This window comes from Octodon degus, unplaced genomic scaffold (assembly GCF_000260255.1).
Source record: "Octodon degus isolate 3935 unplaced genomic scaffold, OctDeg1.0 scaffold00272, whole genome shotgun sequence".
In the NCBI taxonomy this organism is placed as follows: domain Eukaryota; kingdom Metazoa; phylum Chordata; class Mammalia; order Rodentia; family Octodontidae; genus Octodon; species Octodon degus.
Window position 1 is genome coordinate 1,783,686 of NW_004524848.1, and position 24,729 is coordinate 1,808,414.

At 39.7% G+C, this 24,729-nt stretch overlaps 1 protein-coding gene and 1 pseudogene across 1 annotated transcript in view; one reads left to right on the forward strand and one right to left on the reverse strand.

The window, feature by feature from the left end:
* Abcg2 (ATP binding cassette subfamily G member 2 (Junior blood group)) overlaps nt 1-24,729 on the forward strand; it is a 196,771-nt gene that overhangs the window by 72,966 nt on the left and 99,076 nt on the right. The gene's annotated exons all lie outside the window — the stretch shown is intronic.
* LOC111814124 lies at nt 10,051-10,212 on the reverse strand (annotated as a pseudogene).

The following is a 24,729-nucleotide window of genomic DNA, read 5'->3' on the forward strand; positions in this document are numbered from 1 at the left end:
TGTGTGTGTGTGTGTGTGTGTGTGTGTGGCCAGCTCAGCCCACCAGGGGGCAGGCTGGCTGGCATGTGGTGCTGGGGGATTGAACCGCAGTCCCTGTGTTTTGCTAAGCTTGTTCTAAGTAGGTGCTTTAGACCACTGAGCCATCTCTCCAGCCCAACCCTCCATTCTTTTCCTTTGATCCTCATGTCTGTTTCTGAGCCAGTACCATACTTTTTTTTCCTAGTCACTATATCTTGTAAAATACTGTAACTTAAGGTCTGAGATTTTAATACCTCTAGCTTTGCTCTTGATGCCCAGGAGTTTGCTATTCTGGGTCACCTCTGGTTCTATCTAAAGTTTAGGATTATTTTCTCTAGTTCTGTGAGGGATGCTATTGGTATTTTGATTGGGATTGCATTAAATCTATATGTTTGTCCTGGAAGTATAGCCATTCTGAAAATCTTGGTTCTTCTACCCAGGAGAAAAGAAGACATATCCTATATCTTCTTCAGTCTCTCTGTTTTTTTCAAGGTCCTATAGTTTTCAATGCAAATGACTTTAACTACAAATGTTTTTCCTTAATTTCTAAGTATCTATTTTATTTTAGTACTACTGTGAATGGTATTGTTTTTCTAATTCCTTTCTCATAGAGTTCATTATTGATGTATAGTAATACTGTTGATTTTTGTGTGTTGATTTTGTACTGCACTACTGAATTTAGTACTAATTCTAGAAGAATTTTGATGGAATTTTTGGGATCTTTCATGTAGAAGATAATGTCATCTGCAAGTAATGCTAATTTGATTTTATATATACTATACATATCTATTTTATTTCTTTCTCTTGTGGGTTGCCTCAGCTGGTTAAGATTTTGATTACTATACTGAACCGGAGTTGTAATAGTGGACATTCTTGTTTTTTCCTGATTTTAGATGGAAAGCTTTCAATTTTTCCCCATTTTATAAGATGTTAGCAATAGGTCTCTGATAAACGACTTTAATCAGACTGAGATAATGTTGTGTATGGCTTGTGTCTAGATGTCACCCCAGAGCCTCATGCAGTCATAAGTGTGGCTTATCAGAAGGCTTACTGGATCTGGAGTGGATGCTGGGCTAAGAGTGTGATGCTAGGATCAAGGGCGTGTGTGATTACTAAATTAGTCCACTGATTGGTTTGGCATAGTTCTGGTTGTAGATAGTAGGAAGGCCTACACTCAGTGTGAGTGCTGCCTGCACTGAGGATATGTGGCCTGGTTAGAATATAAGAGACAGAAAGAGGGCTGCTATCAACACTTGATGCTTCATTGATCTGCTGCTTGCTTCCTTGCTGCCTTGTGCATGCCATGAACTGTTTCTCTACTGTAATGACCCTGTACCTTGCTTCTGTGCCTTGGAATCAGCCAACTAGGAACTGAAGCATCTATAAACTGTGAACTACAATAAATCTTTTCTCCTTTAACATTGAATGTCAGATATTTTACCTCAGCAATGAGAGAAGTTACTAAGGCAAATAAGGTCCTCTTATACTTATTTTCCTAAGAGTTTTATTTTTAATCATGAAAGCATTTTAGAGTTTGTCAAATGCTTTTTGTGCATATTGAGATAATTGTGTGATTTTTGTTCTTGATTTTGTTTATGTGACATATTACATTTATTGATTTGAATCCTTAGTTCTTATTCCTTTTGAAGAATTTTTTCCTATTTCACAATATGTATTATAAAGTTTGGTTCTTATTTACACTTTCAGTTTCTCACACTGAGAGATAGTATGATATTTATACATGTGTTTGATATATTTTACTTAAAAGTACAGTCTCAAGGTCCATCCATTTAGTTGTAAATTTATTAGTTTATCTGCTTTTATGGCTGAGTAGTACTTCATTGTAAGCCAATAATAACCATTTTTTTTATCCTTTCATCAAGTGATGGATACTTGGGTTATTTCCAAGACCAATTGAGCAACATGAGAGTCTGAGGTGATTTGAGCAATGTTTTAAGTAAACTGAGTCATAACCTTGATTTTCTTTATGTATTTGGGGTCCTGCCACTGGCTGTGGCTTTCACTTCATTACCTCTGGGTTGAGCAGCTGCTGGTAGTGTCTCATAGACCTACTTTACTGTTGGGAAATGTAGGTGATGGACTCCATCCCCCACCATCTTCTCCCCGCCCCAGGGGATGCAGTAGTCATCACCTGTGTAGCAATGGATGGCACTGGCTGACCCCTGGCGCTGAGCTTGCCCCCACCCCATGGCAGTCATATCTTGCCTATTTGGCCCCAGACACCCAGACCTGTGGGTGGCAGCATGCCCCAGGAGGCTTGGCTGGGCAGAAAGTGTGGGCACACAAGTGGCTAGAGAATCTCAGCTGAGTCTGCCTAGAACTGTAGCATGGGGCCCTCCCTGCACCCAGCATGTGCTCCTTCTCCCAGGGGTGCCATACCACTCCGAGCCAGCCACAAACAGTTTAAAATAATTTCTTAAAAATATAATTGAGCAAAGCTAGAGGGTTTAAGCTTTTTTGATGGTACCTTTGTTCTGTTCTCCTTTTCACACTCAGGACTGGATTTTAAAGTGGTACTCCAAGTCAAATTCTTCGTGGTTGCAAACCCCTTCTACCCAAAATCCAAAAAAGAATATATAAGAAAGAAGATATATATATTAGCCTTCCATGCCCCAAATTTTAGGCCTGATAATTGCCAACACTGATCCACTCCTGTGCTGAATATTGACCTACCAATGCACTTGTAGCCTTTGTTGTGTGCAAATTGAGAAGCATCTCAAAGGCCACTAATTTTTTCACCAGGTCAGTCCTTGTTCATTTGCTATTTTGCTGCATCTGATGTAACTCTCACTGGTCCCTTGGAAAAATGGTGAGCAGATTTAGAAAATAAAGACAAGAGATGAAAGCTGAGATCAGTTGGACCTCCTTATGAGAGAAGAGGAATTGCCTAAGAACTGTAGAGCATTTATCTATACACTCAGGATGTTGATGTCAATTTCAACCTCCCTGACTAGCAACCAGTTTGCAAGTTCAAAGAGCTTGTTTACATGGCTCCCAAGGCTTCCAGTTTTTTCCTTCTGTCTTATCTTGGCCCTGTACCTGTGATTGATTTCCAGCTTGAGCAGCTCCCTACAGATTTGCAGTTGTTGCACCTGTCTACACTCCCACCAACAGTGGAAAAAGGTTCTTTTCCCTCCATCCCACAGGACCATCTGCTATTGATTGATTTCTCGACAATAGCCATTCATTCTGGAGTAAGACTGAACCTCAGCATTGTTTTTATTTGCATCTCTGAAATGAACAGTGATGATGAACATAAATGTTGAATGCATTTATTTGTTCTTTGTACTTCATCTTAGAAGTGTGTATTCATTCCCAGTTTTTGGATTGAATCTTTAAATACGGGGCATTCTGATTTATTTAAACTTTATATGTTTTATATATTAGTCCTTTGTGGAAGAGATGGCTAAAATTTTTTTCACTCTGTGGGTTGTCTTCTTATTTTGTTCATCATTTATTTTGCTGTGAAAAGGTTTTTAATAAGATGAAATCCTAGTTGTTGATTCTTTGCAGTATTTCCTATACAGTTGGGACTTTGTTCATGAAGTCTTTGCCTACACCTATGTCTTCAAGAGTTGTATCTATTCTCTCTTCCAACAGATTTAGTGTTTCTGTCTTAATATTTAGATCTTTGATCCATTTTTATTTTACTTTAGTGTATGGTAATACACTTGTGTCTAGTTTTAGTCTTAGTCATGTAGGAATCCAGCTTGTCCAGCACTACTTATTAAAAAGGATTTCTTTCTTCCAGTGAATATATTTGGCCCTTTTGTCAAAGATAAAGTGAATTAGTGTATTCACTTTATACACTAATATAAAGTGAATTGAAGTTATTTCTGCCCCTTATAATCTAGTCCACTGATCCTCAGGCCATGTTTTTCCAGTGCTATGTTGCTTTTTTTAAAAAAATATATTTGGTATAGCCTCTCACTGTGCAGCATGTAGTGATCTTCCTGTTATCAGCTTCCCCAGTGCTGGGATTACAGACCTGCACCACCATGCTGTGTCTCTGTGGTCAGCTTGGCATACCTGGGGGTGGGCCCAGCATGGCATATGGTGCTGGGGATTGAACCCTGGTCCCTGCACTTGCCTAAGCAGGTGCATTAGGGGGCTTTGCCAGATAGCTCAGTTGTTTAAAGTGCCGCTTGGGCTAATGCAATCAGGTGCATAGGACCATGGTTTGATTCCCATCTCCAGAAGCTGCACCAGACCTGGGCAGCATAAAGTACCAAACAAACAAACAAACAAACAAACAAAAAAAAACACCTCCTTCTCAGGGACTTCCAGTTAGCTCAGTTGTTTAAGCACCTGCTTATGCAAATGCAGTCAGGTACAGGATACCAAGGTTCGATCTCCACCTCCACCTGCATTACCAGACCCACCCTTAAGGCAGCCTGAGCCAGTCAAAAAAAATAAAAAATCATTCTTAAGTGGTTGCTTTAGTCTGTTGAGCTATCTCGCCAGCCTGCCATGCTGTTTTATCACAGTAGCTCTGTGGTATAATTTTTAAGTCAGGGATTGTGATGCCCTCTGACTTGCCTTTGTTTCCCAGAATTATGACACCTTTCTTTCCTTAATATGCCCCTTCCTTTCTTTTCCTCCCCATTTTAACACTTTTAATTCTCAATATCAAGCCTCCATTTTGGTCCTTATTTACATTTTTGGTGTCTCACATAAGAAAAACAACATGATATTTACACATATCATGTTGGCTAAGTGAGTTTGGAGTCATTTCTTCATCTTCTATTCTGTTTCATTGATCTTTTTTTTTTCAGTACCATACTTCTTTTATCATGGTAACATTGAAATATGACATCTAGTAGGGAATTCTTTGCCTCTATTCATCAGACTTACCTTGAAGCCCACTTTATCTGAAAGTAAGATAAGTACTCCTCCTGGCTTTTGGTTTTCCTTGTCATAGAATATTGTTTTCCATCCTTGATTTTAAATCTATGAATTTTTTTGTTAAATATTTTTCTTATATACAGCATATTGCTGGACTATTTTTCCTGATCTATTTTGATAATCTCTCATTTGATTAGAGTACTGAGACCATTCACATTAAGAGTTATTTTCAATGTTACTGATTAATTTCTATCATTGAATGATTTCCTGTTGCTTATCCCCTCTTATTTCCTTCTGTCTATCTGTTCACCTTAGTGTACTTCTTCAATTAGACCTTTTATCATTTTGTACTTCAGTGTTCCTAGGATATCGTTGAGAATTTCTGGAGTGTTGATTTGATGGCCATGAATTTTTTAAGGTGCTTTGTGTCCTGGAAAGAACTTATTTCTCCATCAATTTTGAAAGATATTCTTGTAAGATATATCAATACGTTAGTTACTTTGTTGTTGGTGAGACAACATACCTGACACTAATGAGTGAAGACAGGAAAGGTTTATTTAGTTCACAGTTTGTTCATAGTCAGTTGGATCCAAGGTAGATTGGCAAGGTGGGAGGGGCATCATAGAAAAACAGTTCATGGCAAAGCAGGTCAGGCAGAAGGCAGCAAAGCTGTGAAGTAGCAAAGAAACAAGAGCAGCTTTCTTTTGGTCTCTTTTATTCTATCCAGGCTACTTGCCTTTGGATGGGTAGCACTCACACCAAGGGTAGGGCTCCCTTGATCCCAGCATTGTAATCTTTTCCTTGGTATCACAACCCAAATCCCAGCATTGTATGCCATAGATCCAGCCTCCTCTTTAAACCCCACCACTGACCATATGGGGTTGGGCTGGAGGATGTAGACACAAGACAAAAATCAATCTGGGTTGGAAGTTACTTTATTTTAAGGCTTGAAACATTTGGTTTTAAGCTCTCATGGACTTTACTATTTGTGTTGAGAAGTCTGGTATAATTCTACTGTGTTTACATTTATAATGTTTTGTTACATTTTTTTCTAACAGCTTTTAAGATTTTTGTGTTTGTCTTGGATTTCTGAGATTCTGACTATGATGTGTAGTGGAGAAGTTCATTTCTTACTGTGGCTGTTTGGAGTTGATATGCCTCACTTATCCGTATGTTAAATTATTTTCCCCCAAAAAAGGAAAATGTTGGGACATTATTTTTGTAAACAGGGATTTGATGTTATATGTGCTGTTTTCTGATTTTTCACTAATTCCAATTAATTTTAGGTTTTTTTTGCATCATCTAAGAGATGTTAGGTCCATTTTTCATGTTCTCTTGTTTTTAAGATGTCTCTGAATAAGTGCTAACCACTATTAGCCATCCCTTCTAGTTCTTACCCTTGTTCTCACACTGGTCACTTCTGCTGCCCTTTTAACAGAAATTTTAAGCACCTGCATTTTTTATGGTACCCCTTTATTGATTCTAATTCTCTGATAAACTGCTTATTCATACTTTGCATCATTTTGTTCAGCTCAGATAACTTTTTATTATTTTTTTATAATTTTGGTTAATATGTCTATTATCCATTTAGTTATATCTTGTATCAATTTCCTGAGCACACTATTGATCTTTTCCTTCATCCCTTTTTATCAGTTCCAATAATTTAGTTGATTGGCTTTCCATTGCCTGCCCTCAATGCCTCACAGATTATCTTTGTGGAAATTGAGTGGTTTTGGAGGCATTTTTCTGCCTTATCTTTTTATGTTTCTTTGTGTATGTGTGCTAAGGTGAGGCAGTGAATTACCATGGAAAGAGTGTCAGTAATATGGAGACCTGTTTAACTAGTGTCAGCTTTTTAACTATTCACTCTGGGCCTCTACCACAAGATCTAACCACCTGTGTTAATTTACAAGGGTGGGCTGCAATTTAACTGACTCAGCAACAAAGTTCTGTGGTAATGGGTCACAATATTAAGTATGAAAAAGGTATACAGACATTGGCCTACAGAAAATATCAATTAAGAGCAAGAACTATGCCTCCCTGGCAATAGCAATAAAATCAGCTACAATATCAATAGTACACACCTATAATATTCAACAACGGAACTTAAAAAAAATTTGGGGTATAACTATGAATGTCCATTTTGTATCTGTGTATTCAAAGTGGTTGGGATAGATATATAGTTGCATTCTCTTAATGAATAGAATGATTTTTTCTAATGGTGTTTGTAAGTAGGATCACAAGTCTGCATCTTGTACAGCAATTAACCACTAAGAAGAATATATGCAGTGTATTATTTGTTGAAAAAAAAATATGTATAAATGCACGAATTGTGATATTGCGGAAACACAGATATGTGAATGATCAATAAAGTTTGCAATGTAACCTGAGGGAAAAAAATAAATAAAAAAAAATTAGAAACTATTTAAATATATCACAAAATCAAAATTCAAATGACAGACTAGGAAAACCACCTGCAGTACATAAACAAACACCACTCCCTAACATATATAACCTTATAAAAAAGTTAATAGATAAAATAGGCAAACAACCAAAAGATAACCATTTAACTGAGAGAAGAAAAAAATCAAATGATCATGAACATATGAAAAAAGTCAGTCTTACAAGTAATATAAAGAAAAAGAAACAATAATGAGATATGATCTGTACTATTAGATATCTACAATTTAAAGGGAGAGAAAATCTGCTGCTAAGGATAGAGGACTATAGTTTTCTCAATGCTGTTAAAGAATAGGGCTTACAATAAATTTTTAGAAAAAATAGTAATATTAAAAGTAAACATGGTTTCTGAATCAATGATTCAGTGGGTTTGAGAAACAATTTTATAAAACTACTATGTAATGATACATGCATGAAGATAGTAATAAAAGGTTGTTTATGGTGATAACAAATTGGAAATGGTCTGATTATCCTATGGGGAGAGTCCTCACTCCACATTCTCTATTCCAACACAGAGGAGCAATTATAGATATAATTAATCCAGCCAATTAGAGCAAGGTTAGCATGTTCATTTTAAAATATGAGTTAAATAGAGATTTTTTCCTGACACAGAAGAAAAAGATGTAGAATAATGTGTGTAGTGTGATTTTATTGTTAAATCAGTATAATTACATATTCCATAAAGCTATGTGTAGCTTTCTATATATATGTATGTTTCTATACTACTGTGTAGGCAGAATTAATGGCTTTATTTGCCTTGGGGGAAGGTATTGAGAGTGTATGGGGGCAAGACAATTTACTAAATATCTCTTTACATATTTGTCTCATTTTTCTTAATAAAATAAACATGTATTATTTTTATAATTTAAATATATAAAAGGAAAAAAAATATCAATAGTAGCATTAAAGATAAACTGGGCACTGACATACCCTGCGAACCAGTAATGTACCACCCTTCACCATTGACAAGAGATTTGCAATTATAGTACAAACACTAATATAAGCCAAATATTTGCATACAGTCCATATCTAAATGCAACAACCATAACTCCACGAACAATAGAAAAGTATTCAAAGTGATAGCATATAGTTAACTAAATATCTAAAGATTAATAAAGCTTGATAATTATTTTAGTAAAGAGAGGGGGCTGGGAATGAGATAGCAAATAAAGTAAAATTTGAAAAATTAATCAGTAGAGGATGAGAGGAAAGTGAGAGAAAGGATTCTAATAATAAGTAAAAAAATTAATAGAATTTGATAAAAGTAACAGAAAAGAACTAACAGAAAAAAGCAGAAGAAAAAAGTAAAATAAAAGAAAAAGACAAAGAACAAAAACTTAGATTCCCAGGCCGCGAAACCAATGAAGGAGAAAGAAAAAAAATGAGTAAAAGTTTTATACTTTCCCATCACAGCACACCTCACAGATCTAGAGAAAACATTCCTAAAATTCATTTGGAACCAAAAAAAGACCTAGACCAATCCTGGCCAATTAAGGCAAGCAGGAGACATTATAATCCCTGACTTGAAATTTTACTACAAAGCTACTGTGATAAAACCAGCATGGTACTGGCAAAAACAAAAAACTTGAGGATCAATGAGACAGATTAAAAGATGTAGACATAACTATAAACACACTCCGCCATGTTATCTTTGACAAAGGAGTCAAACATGTTCACTGGAAGAAAGATAACCTCTTTAACAAATTCTACTGGAAAAAAATGGCTTTCTACACACCAAAAACTAAAACTAGATCCAGGGCTATCACCATGCACTAAAGTAGAAATGGATTAAAGATCTAAACATTAAAACAGAAACACTAAATCTACTGGGAGAGAAAGTAGGTGGAAACCTTTTGTTAAAAAATGTATTTAGTACAGGGTCTCACTACACAAACTGTACTCATAGTAAGCCTCCTGCTTTCAGCCTCCCAAGTGCTGGGATTGCAGGCATATGTCACCATGCCCAGTCTCAATGTGCCCTGGGGCTGGGACCTGCATTGCATGCTGGGGATCAAACCCTGGTCCCTGCATCTGCCTAAGCAGGTGCTTTAATCCGCTGAGCTATCTGGCTGGCCCAGTACATGGAAATCTTAAAGACTTAAGGGTAGACAGAGAATTCATAAATAAAAAACAAACTGTACGGAAAAAACTTCAAAGAATCAACAACTGGGATCTCATCTTATTGAGAAGATGCTGCATGTCAAAAGAAATCACCAAAAGAATGAAAGGACAACCCACCAGTTGGTAATAAAATCTTAACTAATAGTCACTCAGACAATGGACTCCTATTTAGAATATATAAAGAACTAAAAAAAAAATCAGGCCCCCAAAATTCAAAGACCCAATCGAAAAATGGGCATCTGAGATGAATATACACTTCTCAAAGGAAGAAAAACAAATGGCAAATATTTACATGTCAAATATTCAACATTGTTGGTCTTTCAAGGAATGCAAATTAAAACACTGAGATTCCATTTTACCATAGAGAGAATGGTTATCAAAAAGAAATCAACCAATAACAAATGCTGGAGAGGCTATGGTGAAAAAGGACCCCTTCTCCACTGTTGGTGGGAGTATAGACTGGTACAGCTTTTATGGAAATCAGTGTGGAGACTCCTCAAAAAATTAGGATTGAAAGTCCCATTCATCCAGCTATTCCTATTCTGGGTATTTTTCCAAAGAACTGAAAACACCATACTACAGTGATATGTGTCCACCCATGCTTATAACAGTACAATTTGTTATAGCTAAATCTTGGAAACAACCCAAATGCCTATCAACTGATGAATGGATAAAAAAAGATGTGGCATTTTTAAATGATAAGAACAGATACTACACTTGATCTTAGCCAAAAGGCTGAGAAGAGATGAGATGTGGTATTTTTATACAATGGAATATTACTCAGCTATAAAGACAGATAAACTTGAGGCTTTATAAGTAAATGGATGCAACTAGAGGCCATACTCATAAGTGAAATAACTGACACTCACATGTATAAACATCATATTGTCTCCATGTTGTAAAAACCTGAAAGAGTAAATAAAATCTGAAATGTACAATAGATAGAATAAAAGGGAAAAAAGCCCTGAACATAAAGAATAAACAATTGAGATGAGGGAAAGGAGAAAAGATAGGAAAAAAAAAAGAAGGGGAAAAATCATGTAAGTATATACACAACATAGTTAAGGTGATTGCACTACTAATTTTTTTAGTTTTGAGGCTGGTACCGCACACCCTGTGTTCTGGGGCTAGCATGGAATGTGGTCCTGGGGATCAAAGTCAGGACCTTCTGCTTGTCAGGTAGGTGCTTATGCCGGCAGGCTATCTCCCCAGTCCTTCTGTTAGTTTTTTTGAAGGTAGAAGTCAATGTTTAAAAGTTTTACTATGAGAGGGCCAGCAGTATATGAGCTAGGCCAGCTCATGAGACTAAGCACTTGCTTGGGTGAGCATAGGGGCCAGGGTTCAATCTCTGGCACTGCATGTGGTGCCGGCCCTGCCCCTGGGTGTACTGACACATGCCTATAATCCCAGCAATATGGAGGCAGAAACCAGGAGGATCACTACAAGTCTGAGCTGTGTAGCGAGACCCTGTACCAAAACAAACAAGCAAACAAAAATAAAAAAAACCATTTGTTTAGACAAGATATCACGTCTGGATCTTGTACCATAGTACAAGATAGCTATACCATAGTATAGATAATATTACCAAGACAACAATATGCAATGTACTAATTATGTTTTGAAACTGTCTCATTGCTATTTCTTTCTCAATAAAATTAATTAAAAAAATAAAAGTTTTACTGAGAACAATTCTATATGCTTTAATCTGAGGAACTACACTGAAGACAGCAATGTGCAATACAATAATCACTTTTGGATATCTTCCATCTTGTTTTTGTTTTTTCTTTAACTATATATCATTTTTATACTATCTTTAAAATAACATAAAGGACAATTTCAACATTTATAAAAAGGAAGATTTAATGCTTTAACTGTAAGATTTAATCTTACATGCCTATGTCTGAGCAACAAATGTGATAACAATATGTAATATAACAATCCTTATTAGCTTCCTGTTGTTTTGAAATTGTAAACAATTCATTTTTATTGTTTCATGGTGCTTTGTTTTTATCTTTGTCTTTGTTCTTATCATTTGTTTCTCTTTTTTTTTGCCTCTTTAAAATAAAATAAAATAAAATAAAATAAAATAAAATAAAATAAAATAAAATAAAATAAAATACTATCTGTATTTTTGAGTGAGTGGTTTCCTTCCAGGATTTGCAGTCCTGGAATCCAGAAAGTCAGTTTTCTTTGCCAAACTTTGTAGCCTGTGGGTTGTTAATCCCCTACATTTCCTAGGCTCCTTTATCTGCATACCCTGGACTGTGGCATCTGTCCCAGCAGAGGATTGTCCTTGTTCATGTTGGAAGAGAGGAAAACAATCAGACCACTAGTCTCTGTGGAGTTAGGCAGTTAGGCATAGGTTTAAAAAGACTGCTGGATTTGATTTCAGAACTTTCAGATCCAGCCACTTTTGAAAACCTTATTAACTGAGCCTGGCTTTTTACCATAGAGGGTAGTGCTTATGTCTTTCCTGGCCTGAGTTTAAACTTCACAGGGGTTTATGTGCTGTCTGTCCATGACTATCTCTCTTGCCTATCTCCCACCTAGCACCATGGGAGGGTAACACTGGAAACCTTGGAGTTGTCATGTAGTTGTTCTGTGGCTCAATCTTAAACAATTAAGTCTGCCCCAAAATGGCTCTTATAAACTGGGTTTCCTCTCCAACTCTAGCCTGCCATGAAACAATCACTTTTGGCAGAAAATCTCAGCTTTTATAGTCTACAGTAACCCTAGGTTTCTCTTCATGCCTAGTGCTACTGACCCAGTCTGCTATTTCTCTTCAGAGCTGGTGACTCCCGAGGGTTTACCTTCTCTCCTATGGCATTGGCCTTGTTCTCAGTCAGGTGAGTTGGTTCGTCAGTGCCACCACTGCCCCATGCTAAGTAAGGGGAAACAAAACACAGAGCAGAATTGTTGTTGGTGGGTGGCAGTGGCAAGGGCACAGAATCCTTGGGCATGAAGTTGGCTAGGGATGAGGACCTGACTTCCATGCATCTACAAGCACAGCCTCTGTCCACAGGCACAGCTTCTGTCCTTCCGTGGGTATAGCTTCTGAATACTCACAAGTATGGCCCCTGTCCCATATATCCCCTGTCCCTGGCTTCAGAGGGATGAGTCAGTCTCCTCATTCAATCTTCTTCCGCCATTTTCCTGCTGCCTTACTGAACCATCACAACGACATGACAGAGTGTATTCGACCCTCTTCACATTCTTATGGATGAGGTAGAAAACATACTCTTCGTGGCTTTCGTGCCATTGTGCATATAGAATCCAATCTTAAGGCCCTGGTATTGTATAGGCTTTCCATGTGTCTTATTAGTACAGTGAGGAAAATTTTTTCTTCTGTTCTTCTAAGTCCAGAGGTTGAGGCAAGTTAGCCTACAATGGAAAGACTGGTAGGAAAATTGACAGGCTACAACTCTGTGCATGCAGGAACACATAGATGAAGAGGCTTTCTTAACAGCTGTAGTTGATATGCCCATTTAACCTGTAAAAGGATACAGTGGAGGAAGTACTTCCCCTGGGAAACATACTTTTAGGGAAATGAATTGAGGTTATCACAGTCTGTAAAAATCTTTGGTTACATAATCAATCATGCAGGTGCAAATGGTAAATCTCCTCCTGGCAAGGAAGATCCCAGAGAAGGCTTTATGGCAGCTTCACTTCCAGAAGGCTCTGGCTTTTGTTAGAGTTAAAGCTCCATACTAGCTTCTTCTTGGTTCAGCTGTATTGAAATGTTTAGAGCAATCCTTCATTCTAACACCGTGGGAGGCTGAGACAGGAAGATTGCAAGTTTGAGCTGACCCTGGCCAACTTAGTACTTGGCCTTGTTTAAAAATTCTGGGAATGTAGCTGAGTGATATAAACCTCTGAATGCTCAGCTCTCCACCTTTATCTAGTACCTAGAACAAAGATTAATGAAGATATATGCATATATATATATATATATATATATATGTATCTATATATCTCATAGCTACAGGAGGAAATGTGTAGTTTATCACGTGCTTTCAGACAAGGTGGGCCCAAGCTGAGGTGGCAGAGGAAAGGTTTTCCTCTCAGCACTGATAAGGGGTGTTATTACTCAGCCACACTAAGGCCTCTGAGATTGGATTATATAATGACAGTACGAGGAAAACAAGGCTTCCTCATTCACACAGATGTGAAGGTAGAGGGTTCAGTGAACTCTAGGGTGCAGCTGTGATAAGGGTGGAAGGCAACAGAAAAGCAGAGCAATGCAGTTGAATGAGTAAAGTGGTTCATCCTAGGAAAGGGAAGCCAGGGACAGGCAGGAACAAGAGGGCTGTATAGAGACAGGTCATTTGCAGTAGGAGGGGACAACTCAGAAATTTAAGTCTGCGTCTCTCAGTGACCTTCCCCTGCCTCCTCTCACCTGCTCACTGTTTCTCCCTCCAATTTCAGAAAGGAAGCGCAGCTGTGTGCTTACTTCAACTTTTCCTTCCCCCCAGTGAACGTGTTTCTCTCTATGTGGATGTGTCCTTCCTTCCTTGTGCAGTCATTAAGAAGCTTCCTTTAGCCAGGTGTAGGGGTGTAAGCATATAATTCCTGCTACGTGGGAGGCTGGGGCAGACAGATTATAATTTTAAGACTAGCCTGAGCAATACAGCTAAGACCCCCAACTCAAAAAAGGTAGGGGTTCACTTTCTGGGACAAGAAGTAAAGAACTATGTATACTGCTTAGAGGTAGAGCACTTCTGCCCAGCATGCGCAAGGCTCTAGATTTGATCCTCAATGCTGCAAAAAAAAATTTCTTTCTTAATTCTAATTTCTTTGAATTCTATTTCTGTTTTGTTTTCTAACTTTCTACCAGTGTGACAAAATATCTGGGATTATCAATTTATGAAAAAGGCTTATTTTAGCTTCTGCTTTCAGATGGTTCAGTTTATGATCGCTTAGCTCCTGGGCTTTTGGATCTGTGGTGAGGTGGTACATCATGGTTGGAGGGTATGGTAGAGGAGGCTGTGAAGAGAAGAGGCTGAGTTCTTAATATTCCCTTCAAGGGTGTACCCTAAAGACCTAATGTCCTTCCACGAGACCCCACCTCTTACTACTTCTGTACAGCATCAAATTGAGGACCAAGTTTTTAACACAGAGACCACATTTCAATCCAGACTACAGCACTAAGGGATTCAGTATGTCCTTTCTTATTTATCGCTCTTCCTCTTGGCATTCACAAAGGTTCCTACCTGTCTCATTCAAATAAAATAAATATTTCCTGAATATTTCTCTGAATCTAAGGTAGCCTCTAGCTATACTTTTATCTCTCACCTTCCTATAAAAATGAAACTGTTGGGAGGAGTTGTTTCAACTTTGATTCCATTCCTTACCTCACTTGTCACTGAATCATAGAGAACTTTCACACAGTTCTTCAGAAGTCCTTGGTATCTGTGAACAGAACCATGACAGGACGTATTATATAACATGGCCTCTCTTCTACTCCTTTAGTTTCTTTAACTGGACTCAAAAAAACAGTAATCCAAATGAACCCTCCCTGCCAAGCCCTGTATAAAATCTGTACTTGCCATGAGAAAACTGCCCCTTGAGTATTCACCATTAGAAGGAGCACTAAGGAATATAGTGGGTCCTTCCCAGCCCTCTGCAACTGGAAATCAGGCATCAACAGAAGTTCCAGTACTGGGCTTAAAAATACTGTGCAATTATTTAATGCTTTTCAGATAACGTAGAAGAGGTCTTATAGAGAGCAGAGAGCAGTAGCCTGGGAAACTGTAGGTCTTCTAACCTGGCTTTGTGCAAATGATCTACTTTGGATTGGAAATGATCATGGTCATTTAGATTTCCTCCCTAAAATACTATGACTTAAAATGCCTAAACACTAAAGTGACATGAGGACATTTTAAAAAATTAGCCCCTCCTAAAGTGCCTGCTTAGACAGAGCATAGAGGCCGGGGTTTCATCTCCAGCATGCCATGCTGGCTCTGCCCTCATGGCATGCTGTGCCAGGGATTGAGACTGGGCGTGGTGGCACACACCTGTAATCCCAGCCCTTGGGGGGTTGAAATCAAGAGAATCACTATGAATCTGATCTATGTAGTGAGACCCTGTAGACCCTGTACTAAATACCTAAAAGATAAAAAATAAAAAAATTACCCTCAAATAAAATGCTAATTTTTAAATTAAAATGACTCATTTCTTTTTTTTCAGTAGTAGGGACTGAACCCCTGGCTTTGTTCACACTGAGTAGGTACTCATTACTGATTTTTCTCCAGCTTTTTAAAATTTTATTTTGAAGCTGGTTACGGTGGTACAACCTGTAATCTCAGCACTCAGGAGGCTCAGGCAGAAGGAATGCTATGAGTTCGAGGCCAGCCTGGGCTACATAAAAAAAAAAAAAATTAAAACAAAATAAGTATAAAATTTTATTTTGAGCAAGGTCTCATCAAGTTGGATGGGCTGGTCTCAAACTTCTGATTCTTCTGCCTTCCAAGTAGCTGGGAGTACAGGGTGCCCAACCACACCTGACACAATATACTCATGAAGTACTGATTATGATCTGAGTTTGTCAAATAATTTTTTTTCAGTGTTGGGATCTAATATAGGGCCCTGAGCATGCTAAGCAAGTGCAGTACCTCTGAACTCCATTCTCAACCTGTGTGAAATTAAATTTGATTACATGATCATTTTGATAAAGTACTAGGATGAGGTTAATAACTCAGATTTTACCTAACAGATAGACTGACCTATCAATAACAAACTGAAATATTTAAAATTTAAACTAGTTCAGTGTTCTGATTTCAATCCCCAGTACCACACACACACACAAATAAGATAAAATTTAGACTACAAGGAGGCAGAAACTTCTATAGTTATAATGATGTTAGCCTTATCTTGGGTGAGGATGACTCTTAAGAATTGCTGTCAATGATAAAATGTGCATATTTTATCAATTATTTTACCTTTCAATAAAATTGATTTTTTCATTATGCAAAGTTTTGCATCTGCAGGAAATCAAATGCAGAAAATTATACTACAGTAGAAGTTGGGGGAAGATATTTATTTTACTAACCACAACAAACTAACATCACCTTGTGTGCTTCAGCCTCCCCTGTCCTGAGATTACAGGCCTGCCCCACCACACCTGGCTCTGCAGTTCTTTTTAAAGACTTGTTTTGAGAAAGTGTTTTTCAAAACTATGCAGCCCAGGCTAGCCTCAAACTTGTGATCCTCTTGCCTCTCAAGTATGCATAGATTTTTGGCATTGGTTTTGCTTTATTTCTTATGGTGCTGGGGGTGAAACCAAGGCCCAAGCACTTAAACTGATCTACATCCCTAGCCCCCTTGTTTATTTTATTTACATAATTCCAGAAAGCTCCATTGTTTGATATCCTAGTTTTGTGTCTTAATCTGCTTTATTTCAATATCATGCATTTCTTAGTTTTTGTTAAGTCCCTTCTTGGAATTGTCTTTAAAGCTTGCTGGTATCAATAAAAATTTATTCTTTTGAGGATGATTTTTGGTTTTTACAAATGCTCATTAAGAACCAGGTTTGAAGGATTTATCCTAATGGCTCCAAGGGAAGTCTACTATGTATTTGTATGTGTGTCTTGAAGAGATTTTAAAAAAACTAAATGTTAAAAATGTATTTCTAGGGGGTGGAGGTACATGTAGCTTAATAGTAGAGCTCTTGAGGTCTTTGGGTTTCATTTCCCAGTTCTAGCAGGACAAAAAGTCTACATGCACACATCCCTCTCCTGCTCTGTCATTGTAACTGCTGACGTCCTTAGCACAGCTACCTATACAGATACAACACCTATTTTTTCCCCTCATACTCAGGGATTAACAGTATACTTTTTGTTTCTGCACCATAAACACAATTTCTTCAGTTGAACCCAGTGCCTTTGCACTGTCCTACATGTCCAGCCTTTTATTTTTTCTTTTTGAGCCAGTCTAAGTTGCTAAAATGCCCAAATTGGGTTCATCCTGCCTTGGTCTCTGAGAATGCTGGGATTATAGGCATGTGCCACCACACTTGTCTAATTTTTGTAGTTTAAAACATTTCCCTGCTAATATGGCCCTGGTAGACAAGATGCCTTGCTCTTCTAAAATAGAAACTTTAAAAAATTCCCAAGATATTAACCATCAATTTGGAATATAGATTCTGAACACAAAACAGCTTAGTTCATCTACATAATAATGATAATAATAAAAATAGCAATTTTTCATCACCTGTGTCATTAGGTTCTAAAATTATAGAGGTAGTCTGGGGAAGCCCAGCTTGGCCTCTGAACCCTGACCAGATGGGGTGACTGCCTTAGCTGGTGCTTCTCTTGGGATAACCTTGGAGCGGCAAGTTTTCTCCTCATGAGAGCAGAAGTTGGTGCCATCTAAGGTAGGCAAGGCACATTCCTTGTCTTTTTAAGCTATCAACCTTCCCTGTTCTATATTTCTGCACATCTGCAGGACACAAGCCCTAGCTTCTGGGATGGGATTCTTCGGGTCCTTTGCTAGGTGACCAATAAAGTTTTGAAACAGGAACTCAGATATACGATTTTTTTTTTTTTTTCGGAATCGGGGTTGGAACTCAGGCTCTTGCTAATAAATAAGATGTTGTAGGTGTATTTCCCCAGAAGTCCCACAAAACATCGCATAAAGGGCACGTTGGTCACGATTCTGTTCCCTTCACAATTGCATCCTCTGCCTCTGGGATCTTTGATGCTCACGAAGGGAAAGGCTGTGTGGGTCTTTGAGCTCCAGCACTGAGACACGACAATATTTATTGGACAGGACCGACTTTGTGCATGTCCTTCTTGTACAAGGATGTTTGACGCTCTGAACGCCGACCCTGCGCCTGCACCAGCCCCCAGCGCCCGCACAGGCCGGGACGCGGGCTCCTCCGGCGCCCAGGGCGCCCGCAGAAGGGCGGTTCCCACAAAGCGCCCCGTACTGCATTGTGGGAGCGCCTCTTTCCAGTCTATCCCGACGGCAATTTGTCCACAAGAAAATTTCTAGATGTTTGGATGTCTCACGTAAAGTTTCTAAACAGTACACAGTGTGGTATTTTTAAAGGCCATAGATTTTCTCCTCTATGTTTCTTGGTTGAAAACTTGAGACCGGTGAAGAATTAATACTACAACTTCCAGGGTCCATCCAACTCATCGTAGGATTTTTGTTTGCAAATGTGACCCAGAACATATCTCCTTGCAGGAACTAAAGTCCGAGGCGCCCCCCACCGCGCTGGCCCTGGAGCACTAGGTCACGCCTGGAGCCCTCCGACCGCCCGAGGCGAACTCCGACCTTTCCTCCCAGCGCTTCCCTCCAGCCCCGCCCTGGGATTCATGCCCGCACACGCCCGCCGCCGCTGTGCGGCCACCTCTGTCCTCCGCGCCCCTTGTCTCGGGCTGAACCCCCAAGAGCAAAGCCGGGGCGCTGGGTCTGAGCGCGCCCCGCCCGGCGGCTCCACGGTTAATCGGGCGTCTGGGCGGAAACGCCGGGAGGCAGGGGTTTTGGTCCGGGCCTCCGCCCGCCGGCTGGAACCGCTGCTCCCCGACGCCCCTCCCCGTCCCGCCCAGAACGCTTATCTGACCCGGGCAGGCTGCGCCGGGCTTTCCACCACCGCCACCTTCGGCTGGGCTGGCTCCCAAGCTCCCGGCTGCAGCCAGCACCGAGCGCTGCCTCCCGGCCCGCCCCGCCCCGCGGTGAGTGCCTGGCCCCGAGCGGAGGGCGTCCCGGGAAGGGAAGGGGCCGGACCGAGCGGGAGGGAAGGGCTGACCCGCAATCCCGAGGGAGCCGGGAAGCGCGCGGGAGGCGGCCCGGAGCGCAGCTGCACGCCAGGGAAGGCGGGCGGGTGCCCCCGGGCAGGGATGCTGGACGCCCGGGTCGCGTGGGAGCCGCGCTGGGGGGCCCTCGGGAGATCGGGCTGACTCGTGCCCGCTGCTTGGTCCGGAAGGTCGGGGCTCTGCGGGTGAACGCGCGCTGCGAGCCCGGAGCCCAGCCTTGGCAGTTGAGTGCTTTAGTAAGACCCTGTCCCAAGAAAAAAATAAGAAAATTTAATAGGTTCTAAAGAACTGAGGAATGTAGCTCAGTTTGAAGGCCCGCAGTTCAGTCTCAGGTAACACACACACACACACACACACACACACACACACACTGAAGACCAAAACAAAACGTGTACTTGGGATATTTCTTTGTTTTATCTTCTTATCTCATAAGTGCAAAAGGTCATCCTATTTCGTAAAGGCATACAGCTTCACAGCAACAAAGTTTTATTGTACATCTTTGTTTCAGTGCCTGGCCATTACTTAAATAGATTCCCTTAGGAACAGATTTTGGGTCAGGAGCTATTAAAATACATTCCTATGCAGAATCCAGAACGCTGTCTCCAATGAAGCATTGAAAAGGAGGCTAAGGCTTATAATTGGAAACTAAAATAGAACCTAGAGTGGAAGCTCTTATGCTGGGGCACAATGGTGTGGACCTCAGTGTATTGAAGAGTCCTCTGCATTCAAAATCGCTTTCTGGAGGCCATAAATGATAGTAGGATAATGTGCTGGCTCTTCAAGAAAGCTTTTCCTAGCATTCACGTTTTTTGAGGGCAGTGCCTTGCTGTGTAATCCAGACATTCCTGTATGTATCTCAGGCTGGTCTGGAACTCATGATGATCCTTCTGCCTCAGCTTCCCAGAGTGCTGGGAATACAGGAATGCGGCACCTCTCCGGGCTTGGTTTTTACTTATGAGGGAACTGTCCTAGGCATGTGTCACATAGGGTTTCAGAGGAGACTGAAGAATGGCAATAGGAGAGTAGCCTCAGTGTACCAGCACTTTCCAAGATGGGTTGTGTAAGTTGTCTTTGTTCCCTGCTGCTAAGATCCTGTGGTCTCTTATGCTGCTGTTGGATGACTGGGTTTTTAAAAATTTTTTGTTTTTTTGAGTAAACAGGTTTTTTATAGAGGAGAATGTGGACTTTTTGTTCCTGCTTAAATCCTGGGTAACTATTTTTGTCAAGATATATGCAGAGACTGCCAAAAAATATGTATACACTTCAGAAAAAGAAGAATGTATAAAGATTTTAATACCAAATTTATTGAGATATCATGTGATGAGTGCGAATTATCTTTGGCCTCTAGAATTACAAGAGGTGCTTCAAGTAGTGACCACTAACTTCCAGACATTTGTTAGTATGATGAAATGCTGCTTGGATAACTTTGGTCAAAGTATCCACTGAGATTGTGTGCATACATTTTCAGTTTCTTTGCTGAGAGCTGGCAGTGTGTGGGTTTTCTGAGATACACGATATCCTTTAAGGTCTCCCATAGATAAAAGTATTAAAATATTTATACAAGTTTTTCTTTTCCTGAATTGCATAGACATTTTTGTAGGACTTTGTATATATCTACATATATATTTATATTTCATACACTTAAATGTGTATGTATATTCATATATATATATATATGTATATATATAATTTTTTTCTTCTGTGCTGATGATTGAACCTAAGGTCTTACTCATTCCAGGCAAGTATCATACTATTGAGCTACAGCCTAATCCCCCTGTTGTTTTTAATGGTTACATAGTAACTGAATAGTTTTAATGGTTCCGTAGTAAGTGAAATATCACACTGTATAGTGTGGCATTTCAATATGTATACTCAATGCTACAGTGACCAGATCAAGATAATAGGCATATCTGTCACTTCATACAGTTTGTTAAGAGATTTTTGGCAGTTAAAGACTGTATCAAAAGGAAAGATTTATATTGCTTATTATAGTAATGAGTTAAAATTAAAAAGCTTTAGTGGATTAAAAAATAATTCCATGTCACTATGTAATGCAGGCTGGCCTCCGACTCATTGTGTCGCCTAGGCCGGCTCTGAGCTCCAGTGGCAGTCCTCCTGCTTCAGGCTCCTGAGCTCTGGGATCACAGGTGTGTACCACCACGTCCAGCCAATTTAGGTGAAAATGAAAGAATCTGAATGGCCACCCTTCCTATATTTACAGGTTATATGCGTGAACCTAAAATTTTTCCTTCAGAAGAAAAAAAGAATGTTCATATTACTTTAAGATGCAAATCAATAATAATTTTTGCCTCATGATTTTTCTTTCCAATGGCTGTATTGGGATGTAACTCACTTACTGTATCATGAAGCTACTGAGAGTTCAATTCTGTGGCTATTGGTGTTCAGCTTTGTGCAGGCCTCACATCTCCTACAATCTGAAAAACCCGAACTGCCAAGCACTCATTCCCCACTCACTGGGGAGCTAAGAAGAATGGATATCTAATTTTGAGCACCATAGTTAACTTACTTGTGGAGATAAGTAAAATATTCAGATAATTAATTCAAAGGGGATGGTGTACTTGTTTATACTGGACATAGGTGGTATGTACTGGACAGAATTGCTATTCTACTTTCTTCTCCCTTCCTAATCTTGATGAGTAAGTCAGTTTTCACAAAAATTGTGAAAACCCTGCACTTTGTTGGTCTGTGACCTGAAAAGCCATATTACTATTTAGATCAGGTTTTGGCTGGAAACTGGTTCTTAGGCTCAAGTAGCATTGGGTCACCCACCTGTGTGGAGTTCTGCAAGTTGTCTAGAAGGGTGAAAAGGGAGTGTCTGGGAAGTAACAAACCTTGTGATTCCCCTGCCAGTCAGTGGAAGTGAGTATCTCACAGACAATGAGGGAAGACTGCCTGAGAGGTATCCAAATTTAGCCTACTCTCATTGTGAGGTCTGTTACTTCAGGCTTAGTGTCTCCAGAAACTGCCTCACACTGGTAAACTTTGCTTGTACCCCATGAAGGAGAACAGGAAGAACAGAAAAGTAAGAAGGGACAACACAATATTGAGAAGGCAGAAAAAGGACAACAGAATAATAATAATAATAATAATTTAAAAAGCACTTCACTCTACCTCAGGCATCGCATTAGTTTGGTATGGTGTGCCACAGGATCTTTGGATCTTTAGAATGGTAAAAGGAAAGGTCCCTTAATGTGCTGTTGAGTGCTTGAAAGAGACAGAAGACTGTTGAACTTTATTAAAGTATATCATGTCTGTCCTGCCTTCCTTCTTTTCTTCCCTTCCAATCCCTTCATTATTTTCTCTGTTCGTTTCTTCTCTTTATCCACTCCCACCACTTGGTAGTGCATTTCACAGATCTGTTCCTTCACAGAGCAGTTTATCCTAAAGGCATACAAGAAGCAGAAGGGAGGGCATGAGTTGATAAGAAATAGGCAGATCCAAACCTAACTCTGTTCTTAAACTCTGCTATTTCTTTATTTTCTGTCTTTGTTATCTATATGACTATTTTTTTCTGGGTTCGAGGAACATACGATTTTGTCAGGAAAGACCAGTATTTTATTTAAGGAATCCAGAATGACTATGAACCAGTTGGAAGTGCCAAGTGCCAGAAAAGTAGTATTGTGTTAAGTATATTGAAAACATGTAGTATTCTTTTTTTTTTTTTTTTTAAATACTAAGAATTGAATCCAGGGCCCCAAGTTGCTGGACTTGTGGTTTTCTATTGAATCCCTGAGCTATATGCTAGTCCGAATACTTAAGGGTTATCTAACATATTACTGTGAAATGATATATGAAATGCTTTACTGGTCATACGTTGTTGTATTACATAAATGTTCAGCTAAAGGAGTCATGATCTAGTAAAAGTTTAACTCAGCGGCATGTGGTATTGGCATCAATAAACTAGTTTATAGACTCTCCTGCCCGGTTACCCTCACATTAGTGGTAAGTATCAAATTAGTTAATATAGCAGTATTGTTTGGAAACCGCAGAATTCTATAGCTATCTATCTGTATGTAACAACGTGCTGTAAAATAATATATTAATGATATAATGAAACGTAGATTTAATATCAAATTATTGAGAAAGTTTATAATTTCTCATACCAAGTCTTCAAAATTTGATGTGTATTTTACCTATACAGCTTATCTCAATTTGGCTGCCTACATTTTAATTGGTGGGTCACATATGATGAATGTCTACCAGTCTTGGTAGCACAGGTCTGGGGCATTAAACTCATACACTGATACAGATTTTAATTTTGATGATGACTTTTTTATTCTGAAAATAATATATTGGTACAAGTGCTTTGGTTTTAGTAATGAATAATGTTTCTAATACCTACTTACTCTTTTTTTTTTCTTTGCCAGCTCAGCCCACCCTGAGGGTGGGGCTGGCCCGGCATGTGGTGCTGGGGATTGAACTGAGGTCCCTTGCACCTGCCTAAGCTTGCCTAAGCAAGCGCTTTAGACCGCTGAAGTATCTTGCTGGCCCCTCTAATACCTGCTTATTCTTAATAAATACATAGGGATTATAGTTATAGAGAGGATAAAAATCCAGATTTATGCACTATTTTAGCCCATACCTACTGTGAAAAAATAATTTTCCAGTCATTGTCTTGTTTTGTAACAGGATAGTATTACTGTGGTCCATTGCTTCTGAAATCCTTGGAATTTCCTGAGTTATAGGAATGTCTTTTGTAACCTGTGAGGTCTAGATCTAAGGCCTTACGCAAGCGGGGCAAGTTTCCTACCCCTAAGTAGGTCCTGACCCCACCCCCCACCTTGTTCCAGAGGCACATTTGATCATACCTGAGTTTGTTACTTGCAGTGGGGTGGACCCCTGGATAGCCTCAGGATGGCTCAGTCTTCAAAAAGACCTGGTAAATTATATGGCTGGAAAGTGTTGGCCTCACTTAGGGACCTCTGGGAAGTGGTGGGGATGGGAGGTTAGGGAAACCTGTAAACAGAATTGCTGAGGTTCCCCCTGGGGTATGTATCCATGTGCAGGGAGAGGGTGCTCTCCAGAACTACTGGTACAGAAGCTCTTGCTGTGCACCTTTTCTGAGCTCGCCTTGTGTGTGTATCTCTTCTTCTGGGCATTCATCTTTAACCTTGGTAAATATGTTTATTACATCACACTCTGGTAAACACTAGATAAAATATTTTCCTGAGTTCTGTGAACTGTTCTAGAAACTTACTTCAACCCTTGGAGAGGGTCATGATGACCATATTTATGGCCAGTTAGAAGTATAGGTGACAAGGGCCGGTGAGATAGCTCAGTGGACTAAGCGCCTGCTTAGGCAAGCACAGGTACCAGGATTCGATTCCAGTCCCACATGCTGTGCTGGCTCCACCCCCTGGAGTGCTGAGCTGGCCACCAAGTCCAGGAATGGTGACGCATGCCTGTAATCCCAGCGCTAGGGAGGCTGAGTCAGGAGGATTGCTAGGCGTCTGAACTGCATAGTGAGACAGTATCAAATAAATAA